The sequence below is a fragment of the Augochlora pura genome, chromosome 2, assembly GCF_028453695.1.
Source record: "Augochlora pura isolate Apur16 chromosome 2, APUR_v2.2.1, whole genome shotgun sequence".
NCBI lineage: Eukaryota > Metazoa > Arthropoda > Insecta > Hymenoptera > Halictidae > Augochlora > Augochlora pura.
The window spans coordinates 3,329,434-3,343,187 of record NC_135773.1 but is presented as its reverse complement, the minus strand read 5'-3'; positions in this window follow the sequence as shown (position 1 = coordinate 3,343,187).

The following is a 13,754-nucleotide window of genomic DNA, read 5'->3' as shown; positions in this document are numbered from 1 at the left end:
CTCTCTCTCTCTCCCTCTCTCATCAGTTTTTCTCGTTGTCAAAGTTCATTGAAAAATACGTGTTGGTCACGCGATCCCCCAGCACTTCCTGACGTTTCAACTAAGTAAGTTCTTATTAATTGACTACGGCGGGCTACGGTATTGCCGCACGGTCGAGCGGATCATTAAAAAAATAGAAGCTTCGAATTAATATTTTAAATATAATAGAAAAAGCTTATAAATCGGCTTTCCCCCCGATCGGTAGCCTGTGAATCGGTTGCCATAGCAACCCTTAATTTGTTATCTATTATTGAGATAAAGCGTTAATTGTACTAACTTCAATATCATTACATAAATTTTTAAATATTAATTGCCTTCAGCGATTAATAAGATAAATAAAATCGAAATAGAAACGAAAATTTTTACGATCGGTTGACCGATAAAGCGTTAAGATGCATATAGATAATAATTTATAATTATTGATAGATGGAACAACATTCGCAACTGTACCAAGTGTATAATAGAATAAGTCGGTTTCGCACGTAATACACCGAGTATTTTGAAATATTCGAAACCACGAGCATCGACGTAATTCGCGATATTACACGGTAGTGCTTTATCGTGCACAATAAAGTGCAATGCGCCGCACAGAAGACGGCCACCGGTCCGCGCGGCGCATCTAAATTCATTTCTCCTTTTACATCCTGTCTTCTCTATCGTAAAAACCGTTCATTCTGCGACCGCGGTCCCGCATAAAAATTCCCGTATAAAATTCCGCCATTGCTTTCGGTTTCATGTTCGGGAACGATTCCATGCCGCGAGACGGACTCGCGCGACCCCGCGGTTCCCGTTCGTTTTTATCCGAAGCAACGGGGAACGGTTTTCCTGAATAATTCCACGGTCGTCCACGCGGCGATGGCTGCGAAGTTTCGATTTGTAAAATGGTCGCGTGCCGACACCGGCGTGCAGCACCACCACCAGCAGCAGCAGCCGCCCCCCCCCCCCCCCCCCCCCCGGAGGAAATAATAACGCGGCGGTTCGCTGCGATTAATTGCGAGGCATAGAGAGCCACACCGCGACGCGTTCCCGTTCGGCGGCGCTGACAATTTTCGTCGCGTTTCGCCGCGATAAGTAAGCACGCGTGTATCGACGCCGATAAAGCCGCGTCTGGGGACGAGTCGCATGCATTCGGCCGTGCGGCACTTGATCGACACGCGAAAAACAATTCCTCCCGTTTTTCATCTCTCTCTCTCTCTCTCTCTCTCTCTCTCTCTCTAACGCGCCTCCTCTCCCATTCTCTCTCTCCCTCTCTCACTTTCTCTCTCTCTTTCTCTCTTCCTCTCTCTTTCTCTCTTTTTCTTTCCGTTTTGGATCGAAACACCTGCTCGTCGCTCGGGCTCTATGTACCGGTGCTCTTTGTAAAGCAAATCGATGCACAGTATGCTCGTCGTAAATGATTGACACACTTTTCGCGATAAAATACCCGGGGAAAACGCGAAGCACACTCCCGTGAAACCGGAGGCACTGCTGTGTGCTCGACGGGAATTTGACATTGCTGACAGTTACTTGACTGACGGTAATTTTCGGAGTTATTTCATATTTATTGCTCGCGCGCCGTTCGCGATAGTTGTCTCTTTCCAGTCGGATTAGGCGATACTTATTCTGTGTATCGGTACTTGAACCGTGGGTTAATACTGTTTAACAATGTACGTTTCAGTTTTCAGTACCTTTTCTATATCTTTATAATATTTTATTATTAATCTGCAGTGGGCTTGTTACATTGTGAATTTCCACCGAAAGTAATTCACAATAACCTTTTATTATTAATCTGCAATGGGCTTAATATATCGTAAATTTCCACTAAAAGTAATTGGTAATAATCTTTTATTATTAATCTGCAATGGGCTTAGTACATTATGAATTTCGTCGACGAAAATCGTCGACGCTTCAACAGAAAGTAATTATAAAAATGTTGTAAGTATATTTTGGTGTAATAGATAGGAAGCCGCTTATTATTTAGATATCTTGATTTTCTACAATCTGCCGATACTGTATCTGCACAAGAAATCATTTAATAATGTAGATTAAAACCTTGAAAGAGTTTGTAGATTAGTGCTAGTCAGAATTAAGCGAAAAGCAGTCTGGTTTTCGATCAATGATTGTAACTCGTTGATTGTTATAATTAATGCATAACAGGTGGATAAATTGTAATTGTTGTATAATAATTTGTAACAATTAACGAGACGTAATCGTTGATTGTTGATCAGATTATTTGTCGCGCGAACTCTGGCGACAATTAAGAAACGTGAAACCAGTCATTTTCACCGATACGGTAGGTTTCGTGTTAACCAACATGTGACGCAACGACGACGTAGAACAGAAAGGTTACTTTGCCGCTAAGTGACTAGAACAGAAGGCTACTTCAACGCTTTTTTAAAAAAAGTAGAATGTTTCCTTGAGATGTGTTTCATATCGCCAGATTACGAGCGTCAATATTATTGTACTTGCACGTATGACGCAGTAATTCTAATAATTCCTCTGTAAAAATAGAATTAATTATGCATTAGAACATGAGACGTTGCTATTTATTTATTGTCATGATTTATTTATAATGTCACGTATTTTTAACGAAATAATAGAGGTCAAAAATATGATAGGAGATATTAAGAAATTATGAACATTATGCTTTGTAAAATAATCGCCCAACAGGGGATCAAAGTTGATCGAAATTTCGAAAAAAGAAAATGGTTTCCGAACTCTTATTTCGTGTATTTTGGAGGTATATTTTCTGCACCCCTAATGCATCCGACTATCAACTCGCACTCGATCAAAATTTCATCTGTCGTTACAATCTTAAATGAAATAAATGCAACGACACTATAAAAGAGAAAATACAATAATAACCGAGAAAAGAGAAAGAATATGAAAGATAAAGAAAATCTGTGAATTATAATTGACGAAGAAGCGTTCGCGCCCCACGATCTCTCGAAACAGGAAATCAAAGTTGGTCAAGATTTCTATCCATCGTCGGATTCTCCGATCTCGGATTGAATAAATGCAACGAACGTGCGGTTAGTTTACAGAGGGCACGAATAAGAGAGCGGATAAAGAAAGTGCGAGAATTTTTATCGATAAAAGGAAAAACGATTGTAGTGGTGGTAGCACGGAATCCGTCTTGGCGGTTGAACACACTTCAGGGTGGGGTTGGCGGGGTGCTTCTCGCGAGTCGAGGATCGTTCCTCGTCCTTAATTCGATGGGCCATTATATTTTCACGGCATAACAGGGTCGTTACCATCGTTCGAGTTTTGCAAGTTAATTATCCGACTTTCTCGAAGAGGAGAGCGCTCTCTTTCAACGGATACCGGCTGTGTGTCCGATTAGATAACGGCGGGGCTGCTTCGAAAATGATTTCCTATACATACGCGACCCCGAACCTCGATCCTATCCGGGGATCCGGCTTTGTTCCCTTTCGTCTGTCCGATCTTATCGAGGGGGCTCTCTTCTCTCTCTCTCTCTCTCTCTCTCTCTCTCGCTCTCTCCTGCCATCGTTTCTCATCCAGAAATTTTAATCACGCCATAACTCTCCGGGACTCGCGACGGGTTATTGGAACGCGTTCCGCCGTTTTCTGGGGAAAATTCGATGCATCACGTTCGAACGGGTTCTCTTGCGGACGGTTCCAAGAACTATTGGGCAATAAGTAACACATGCCGGACAGCAGTTTGCGAAACGTTCTCCAAGCGCGACACGTTTCCACGATCGCCTCGATTTCGGCCGGGCAAGGCGTCGTTTGATAAATAATCGAGGGAGGAAACGCGATCGGAAAATCGTCGACGCCGGATTACGAATCTTTTCTGGTTTAATCTCTGCCGCCGCATTATTTAATCATATTTTCTTCGAGTTCGCCGCTGTTCCTAGCAATCAACGCCAGCTTTCTAGCTAGCAAATATATTGTTTCAAGTGGATACGTACGATTAATGAGGGAATTATTCCGAGTAAAGAAAGTATCCTCGGTAAAGAGCCTGCGGAATTGTGTGTGTTTTCCTTACAATAAACGTGAAAGCGCGGAGAGTAGAAAAGCTGCTAACTAAACGGGTGATATATGCAGAATTATAAGGCGTATTATTTAAACATAATCTCGAAAAGAAAATTTATGATGCTTGTAATTTTTAAGGTGACAAGTGATACAGTAAATTCTCTCTAATTGTCCTTCAGCTTGCGAGACAAAAGTGGACAATTTAGGAAGAGGAGATACTATTATTCGAGCCTCGAGGATTGTATTTATAGTCGGTAATTTTTAACAATGAGAATAATTGTTTCTGCTCTTCGAAAATTGTCTATTTTTGTTTATAAACTGAGGGACAATCAGGGTGAATTTATTGTAATAAACTTGACCACAATTGGTGTACAAATGGCCACAATAAAAAAATAAAAATAATTCCATTGAAATTCTTCTAAATTTTTAACGTGCCCTGCAAACGGCGCAATTTGATTATTCTCCAATAACAATTAAGCCCAGGACAAGTAAAACGACCGTGGCTATATTGTTGTTGCTTTTCTAACGCCCGACAGAAGCATGCTGATTGCGGTCTCCGTTCTTGCGGATGACTCATCGGTCAAGACAAAGAAGTATCGATCTCGCTCTCTCGACACCAGTCTCCTCCAACGTGTCTATCGATAAGTGGATAGGGAAATAGGAATACATATGTATATGTGTATAGCCGTTTTGTTATCTTACGGTTGACCATCGTTGCGAGATAGCACGTGTCGATGCGCAGCAAAAATTAAGCAACGGATTCCCGTATTCCGCTTTCAGGCGTATGCCAATGGAAAAATCTATACTCGGCAAGGTATTGGGGGAAAATAATACTCCGTTTGGAATGCTCGCTATTAATTGACCTCGACACTGCAAGGACTGTTTGCTGGAACGCGACGTCACTTGGTTTTGGATATCAAAGTTTTGGGAATCCAGGTTTTGGATAACCAGATTTTGGGAATCCAGGTTTTGAATAACCAGATTTTGGATATCCAGGTTTTGGATAACCAGATTTTGGATATCCAGGTTTTAGATATCTAGATTTTGAATATCCAAATTTTGGGAATCCAGGGTTTCGATATCCAAGTTTGGACATCCACATTTTGGACATTCAGGTTTTGAATATCCAGGTTTTGGACGGAAATTAATACTCCGATTGGAATGTTCGCTATTAATTGACCTCGATACTGCAAGGACTGTTTGCTAGAACGACGTCGCTTGTTCCGATTCGATTATGTTCACGAATATTTCCTTTGTTCTCCCGCAGTCATAGATAATGAGACGATGTGTACGTGCTAATTCGTTCATTGAAATTTTGGAATATCATTTATTAGTTCCTGGCAGGAATTATAGACGAAACTTTTGATTACGCAGATAAATAAAATAGATAAATACACTTTTTAAGAATTATATACATATTTCGATGTAATAAAAAATTCGATGTAATTCTGAAGGAATATTGATGAATTCGCGTGAAAAATGTTATAAACCGTGACGGCTTTGGTGATATAGTAACAATTTTTAGCAAACATCGTAATGCTTAAAAAGTGATTCAGTGTTATAAAAAGAGCTTCGTAAAAAGATAGACATTTTAATTGAAACGATTAGCTCGTTAAAAGAAGCGCTAATTGAATTTCCTCCAAGCATTCTCTGCGATTGAATATTTATTGCGATTCAGTCCACCGAGACAATGCAGTTAACCTAACAACTCCAAGCAAATTAAAAATAATTCGATTCGATTCTAATATGTTTATCGCGTTTTGAAAAGTATTGTTATTTGCAGCAAAACGACTGTTTGCAAGAATTTTATGAAAATGTTGCAGGAAGTATGTGAAAGTTTGCTGGAACGGTTCGCAAGAAATTTGCGAAAGTTTCTTTAATTGGAAGAAGAGACAGATATCCAGGATTTGGATATTTAGGTTTTGGATATCCAGATTTTGGGAATCCAGATTTTGGGAATCCAGGTTTTGGAGATCCAAGTTTTGGGAATTCAAGTTTTGGGAATTCAAGTTTTGGGAATTCAAGTTTTGGGAATTCAAGTTTTGGGAATCCAAATTTTGGGAATCCAAGTTTTGGGAATCCAAGTTTTGGGAATCCAAGTTTTGGGAATCCAAATTTTGGGAATCCAAATTTTAGGAATCCAGGTTTTGGGAATCCAAGTTTTGGGAATCCAAGTTTTGGAGATCCATATTTTGGGAATCCAAGTTTGGACTTCCATATTTTGGGAATCCAAGTTTTGGGAATCCAAGTTTTGGGAATCCAGGTTTTGGATATCCAAGTTTGGACTTCCAAGTTTTGAACATCCAGGCTTTGAATATCCACTCGAATATCAGCGAAATCGATACCCTTTCCCGTCGCGAACGTGACTCGTAGCGTTACGCCGTAGCGTGGACTCGCCTTAAGGGGAAGGATCGAGTTGTCGGCGATCGCAATCGCCGCGGTTATATACGCGTGGATCTCTCGCAACAATAACTGTTACCGACCTACATAGTTAGGCGCCGTGAAAGAGGGTGTAAACTTGCGCAGCGAAAAATTAATGCTGGCTAGCGTAATCGCGGAACGATTACTGTTTGGACAGGCACCGAAAACGTCGTCCTCGCTGGCGGATGCGACGAACGCGCGACGCTACATTTTCACGGAAACCATGTGCATTATCCTTAATGCTGCCGTTTCGTCGAAAACCTTGGAAAACGTCGCGTTTTTTAATGCGCTGCACTCCGTCCTATCTCTCTCTCTCTCTCTCTTCTTGCTTTCTCCTTCTTTTACTGCTGGGCCATTTCACGGAAAATCGGACATCTCTCGTAGTACATTGTTTCAGGTTTTTTTTTTAAATTCGAATTTTTTATAATTTTTAACTGTGTATGAGTTAGAGCTCGCATAAAGATTCAGAATAATATCGATATTTTATTTAGCCTATTTAATTGTATTTTATTGTATTGTATTTATAGATATTGTATTGTACAGAAAAAAAATAGTCTTCTCTCGAAAGATAATATATCAAGGCGAGAAATTAAAAAGTATTTTCAATACAAAAAAGATATTTTCATAAACTAGATATTTCGTAAAAAATCTAAGTCTTTTTATCCTTAGAATTTTCATTAACGTTTAAAACACTGTCAAATGAAAATGTTTAACAAATTTTCGTACCGCTTGCAAAATCGCCTAAAATTGCAGTCGCGATGCACTCCGAGAGAATCGTATGAAGTACGTTCACGTTAGAGTGACGTGACCAGTGTAAAGATTTTTACAAGAGCGTACTTAAAATCTTCAGCAACGAGGAGTGCGATAGAACTTCGCAAAGTAAATTCTGCGGCAGAAGATAAAGTTCACGTAACTGTGTAATTTGAAATTTCTTTGTTATAGTCTGCACACGGAAAGAAATGAGCCGAGGCACACTAATGACGATAATAGCTGTCTACTCCATTGTAGTAACTCCAGTGGCACACGAGTGGAGGGGGGGAAGACAGCTATTGTAATTATCGTCGTATCTCGGTTCTATTTTTTTCCGAAGAACGGACGATAATTGAGTTTCTGCTATCGCGTGCGGATTCTGAATTTTCCGAGCGACGTATATATGCTGCTCTAACCAAGGAGCGTGTAACTGTGCAAATACGAAAGGTCGTGGTGTTCCTTGCGAACGAAATACAGGGTGTAGAATATGTTCTATAATTATTTATAAAAGTGGAGAGGATATAAATTGCGATGAAACGAACGTGATCGATTCAAATCGAATCCAACGATATCGGGCCGAGACAAATCGATAGGCTTGCGGCGATAATTATACCTATCGCCTGCTTCCTGATATGATGAAAAGTCGATCGATGATCGATCGGCTGCATTGTCTCGCTAGACTGAATCGCAATAAATATTTAATCGCGGCTAATGCTCGGAGGAAGTTCGATTCACGGCTTCTCTCAATGAGCAAATTGTTTCCATTGGATTGTTTATCTTCTCACGATTCTTTACGATATAAAATCATCTTTTCCGTATTATGATTTTTTTTTACCATTTCCACGATACGATTTTCTAAAGCTGTGTCGCGGTATTGCGACAGCCGTCACGGTTCATAATGTTTTTCACGTGTTTCGCGTTCATTTCCATCCATCGCACGGCGTAGAATTAGTGGGAGAACCTTTTATTTAAAACGAAACCACAAAATATGGCGGAACGGTGCATCGAGTCGGAATGATAATACACGAAAAACGACTATCTCTCTCTCTCTTTCCTCGTGCCTCGTAAAATCTCCATTAGCGGGGACGTGTTATGTTGGAATTCGGTTCTTCGTACGGTTTTGTCATTGTTCGTGACGTAACCGCGTCTATCTTAATGGTCCGATACGAGAAAGGACATCAAACATTCGGGAAAATATGGGATACGGGCGAACACAGATTTTTCGATTTTAATACGGGAACGCGTCCAGGGCATTGCTGACACAAATCCTAATATAGTATGCAGCTGTATTTAATATTTCGCGGCGCAGCGAAAGATAAAATGAAACTACACGTTTTACCGTTTATTCCATTCGATTTTATTTCAATTGACAATTTCACGTTTTTTAAATTCTTTGAGATGGCAGCTACATGACAAAAGTCATGAGTAAAATCTTTGTATTTTTAATTAAGATCTTTATAGTCTGAAAATTAATATCAAGTAAACGAACCTGTTTAAATTCTGTTTAAACTTGAATTTTCAATTTTCTACTGATTTTAATACTCTTGAAATATCTGAAACCATTAAATTCTATTTAATCCTTTATTTTCAATTTCCTTTATTTTCTCAAACATTTTAATATCCTTGAAATGACTAAAACCACCGAATTCTATTTAATTCTTTATTTTCAATTTCCTTTATCTTTTCAATCATTTTTATGCATTAGAATATCACAACTGAGTAATACGAAACCATAATTTTTATTAAATTTTGAATTCTTCATTTTTCGACGACTTTTATACTCCAGAAATGGATTATCACAATAATATTGATAATCTTACGTTTTTAATTCATCGAACACTTTGTACAGGTGAAAAATGCACAAGCGCACAGAGTGAAACTATTATCGAATGCTGTTGAATTTTTCAAAAGATGCTTAAACTTGGACGTCTAATAATAGATCAACGTCTGACACTTCTTTTTACCAGAGCTTCGTTATGAATTTAAGATAGTCACCCGATTAAAGTTGCAACAGAAATCGTGATAAAAAAGTGTCGGTGAAGTGACGATTCGCGCGCACTCATTCTTTACGCACATGTGACGAGTGAAGACACGTTTGTTGCAGTCGAACGTGTTCCGTCATACGCAATGTCAGAATAAATAATTGTATCGGTCCCTCGATGCAAAATAAGTGGTTCTTGGAACGGTTGCATGCTGCATTTTCCTGTTAACACGTTCGGACCTGTGCCGGTCACCGGTGGGCGTGGTTGATTAGAACGTTCAATGAAGAAAAACAGAAACAATTAAAACGGCAACCTTTTCAACGGTGCTAATTGAACTGTACATTTTTCAGCATTTACTGTACGTTTATCGCTGCTGGACCTTTAAATCTTTAGGCAAAACGAGGACAGCTTATATTTATTGCAAGCAGCGAGTATTGCACAGAAACCTATTATTTTCTTTATCAACTATAGTTTAATATGAACGATAGAATGTTGAAAATAATAATGAGCGAAAGGATTTGATTTTATGAAATTATTGCAGATATTTTTTTAACGTGAAAAGGAGTAGAGCAGTATTAATTTAATTTTATTATTACGTTAAATAATAATCTCGACGAATTATGGAATAAAACAATACGTGAAACGATATTTTAAATAATATAATTTCCCTTCTGTCCACGTCCGTGACGCAATCATTTTTGTCATACATGCATAATAATCTGCAGTGTATTTATCAAACGCAAGACATTATCCAGCAGATTATTATCCAGCTACTCAAACATCAAATATTCCAATTTGTTTATGTAAAATATCTTTAACCAACGAAATTTTTCAGAATAACAGGAGAGTATAAATGTTATCGAAAGTCAATTTATGTTCGTTTTTTAATCTACCGCGAGAAGATCGATTCTGATAAGAACCGACCAAATCGTAACAAAACAAACGCTGGACGTAAGCTAAAACAGTAAGCGTCCACTAATTTCACTTGCCATTATATTCTTTGAATAATACAAACTCGACTAGCCGACGTAAGGATTACTTGCGAAAAGAGATGCTACGAATTTTTCTCACCTTGCGCAACGCGACCTTCGACACGAACGTATCTTTTGGAATCGCAAGATTCTATAAATAATCGCGAATTTTACTCGGCTAAAAGCTTATCTAATGACACTATTACTTCGCTGGAGCATCCAGGGTTGTACCGCGATGCTCGCAGGTCCCCTGGCCGCGCGCTCCGTGCGTTCGACCACCAACCACCCTCGTCATCCCCCGTCGCTCTAATCGCTTCAACGTATCGCTGTAACCATCTAGCCTACCTTTCCTAAGGGAATATACTAGCACAAATTGCGTTTTTGTTTCATTTCCTTTCACATATTTTCGCGAATTAAATACGACACCTTTTACAATGAAATGTACACGCTTTATACGTTAACTATACTAAATTGTCACAGAAATTGAAATTTTAAATTATAATAGATACTACGAAATTTATTTGCCAATAAATGTTCCGCCGGGTATTTTTGTAAGCCCAGGGCAACATTTACTGATAAATAAATTTCGTAGTATTTATTATAATATATGCTCGCATAAATTCCGTCTTTGTCTAACTTCCTTTCACATATTTTCGCGAATTAAATATTACACCTTTTACAGTAAAATATACACGCTTTATATATACATGTTAACTATACTAAATAATCACAGAAATTAAAATAAAAATTTTAAATTACAGTAAATATGCAATTAAATTCTTATAGATTTTTAGAGAAAATTTGAGTTATACCAGACTCTTATAGAAAGTAAAAATTCAGATTGTATTAGATTTAAAATAACCTAAAATTGTTGGAGAAGATGATGGTTTTACACTAACCTAAAGACGCGTGTCGAGTCCGTCCCTGCGTGGCGAGATAAAACGTCAGACGTTCAGCTTTATTGACCTACATGGTGTGCAGCGAAGTAAAAATCGCGTTGCGATATCGTCGACTATTTAGCGGCTAGGAGAGAGAGATACGCGGACGCGAAACAGACTCGGCTCGAATTCATTTAGTCGAGCCGATGCAAGTCACGGAGAGCAGTCCCGACGGTTCGGGGAACGGGAAGCGGTGGGGGCCACACGTGGGGCTGCGCGCTGCGCATACTTTCGTTACTTTAGAAATTCGTTAGAGACGAAACTATGTTGATAACGCGTGCCCGACGAGTCGGATCCAGTTAGTCGAACTTCCGCCAGAGAGATATCATGTCGCGTCGTGTCTGTTTCTTCGGGGTCTAATGCCGTCTAATCGCGTTCTCCGAGTTCCGCACTGTGCGATACCAATTGTCCAAACGTTGACGATTCTCGCCGAAACAAGCGTCAGATAATGTTTAATTTATCAACGATCGGTTCGCTGCTTAGAAATCGTACCAGATTCTTAGTAATTTTAATCGCAAACGTTTGCGGATAATATTAGATGCACGCGAAACGTCGGATTTTTATTACGTGCAAATGTTTGTCTCCCTGGCTCGCGTTACGTTCGTGACATCGCCTCCGTTACAGTTTTATTGTGTATCTTCAGCGTGATATTTTACCAAAAGAATCTTTGCAGAATTTTCTTCGTTCATTTTGAGTAATTTTTTACGCTGATTCAACGGACTAGAATTTTTTTTATAAAAAATCTCTTTTATATATATTAAAATCACAAAAGTGTATTGAGATAAATGAGTCATTTTTTGGTTAAACAAACACCATTTAAAAAAAAAGAAATTTTTACTGTTCATTTAAATATCCGATATTTCTTATGTACTATTTGTTAGTTACTATAATTAATGGTTACGCATCATTTACGATCTTAAATAATTGTGCCGCGTTAGAAATATTCTCCCGTGACGGCAGTTTCCGAACGGGATCGGTCGACTAATTTGCCAAGTCGTTGCCTCGCGATTGCAATTTTTCCGGCTAATCTCAAGGATTCGGTTCGAGGTGCTTAGCCGTGAGTCACCGATTTCGTTAAATTGTTAAACCAACGCCGGCAAGTAACGTGTTGGTGGAAACCTTCTCGTTGTGTGCGAACATTGTGCAACGCCAATATGTACGAACTTTGTACACGGCACAAATATTTGTTATCGAAACACTGTGCAAATTGTGTTGGACTGTAGTTGACATTGATCGGATGGAAAAAAGTTCGCGCGCGACGAATAATCGGCACGAGAGATACAAAAATGCTGCACTTATTAAATTATGAAGCATTTCGAGAATCGGAGAAGACTTTGGATATTGATGCAAAAGTTGAATTTGGAGTCGTGATTAATAAAGAGACAAATGGTACGTTCTTGTAAGAAAAAGGAGCAGGTGAAACAATAAAAGTAATTCGTATCGAAGAAATATATTAACATAAAGAATCGTTATTAACCCTTTGCACTCGAGTGGCGTTTTTGAAGCGCCAATGAAAATTGTTATACAATTAACAAAATAATGGTGACGTTATTAAATATCCTTCTGTTAAACGCATAACAGTTTTACGAGTCACGAGGCTCAATCTCATATAGCAAATTATACTACACTATAGCTGGTCAAAACAGCAATTTTTTGATCTAAGCTTAAAATGACTTCGAGATTAAAGAATTAACATAATAACATTGTTATTCGACTTCTGTTTATTGCGATCGAGCTTATTTTATTTTATTTAAAGACCTTTTATTTTATTTAAAGATCCGCTGTCGAGTAAATAAAAGCAATATTCCGCGTTAAATCGAGGGAATAGACTCGAAGCCCTAAAACAAACGCTGTTTTCGAGAACAGTGATTTGCAACGTATTTAAAATTCTAACAGGATCGGGCGATTAAAATTGATAATGATCCTCGGGTCGATAACCAAAGGTCAACGGACTCCGCGACAGTTTCCCTAAGTTTTATTGGCGGTCTGTGACCCAGATGCCGTTCTTTTTTAAATGTTAATCCGGCGGCGGCTTTCCATATGCAGGACGAAAGGGGTAGATTTCGCTGAAACGCGAACACACACACACCGTGTGTGTCACGTGGAAATCGAGAGAATTTGAATGGACGCGTCCGCGCACCTTGCCGGCGCGCGGCGGTGCTCCGCGGAGCATAGCCAGACCCCGGTCGATAATCTGACTTCACTTCCGTAATAGGAGGTAATAAGTGTCTAATTTACACCGAGGACCGTAACAATACGTCACGGTGATGGTAAATCAATGGCACGTGACCCAATTTTCGTGCTACATGTGGAACGTTCCGAGAAGAAACGACAATGTTCCGCGAATAGATTTTCTATAATTTACCGGAACAATTTCAGCCTCGACCGAGGAACAACTTGGCCCAACCCCCTTTTTCACTTATTTTCGAGAAATAATAATTGCACGCGGGGGGTTCGCGCGACCGCTCGTTTTCTACCGCGTGAAAAACTTCTTCCCTCGTTGCTCGTGATCGGCACTTGATTTTTCTTAGCCCCCTTTTGTTCGCCGCCACGGGGATTCCCAATGAAATGTTGTCCAACTCTGTCCATAAATTGCGGCTATCTTCCGTAACTATAAGTTTGGCCGTGTTCCTCGGCGAATCTCTCGTTCTTGACCGTATCCTTGAAGCCGCCAACGG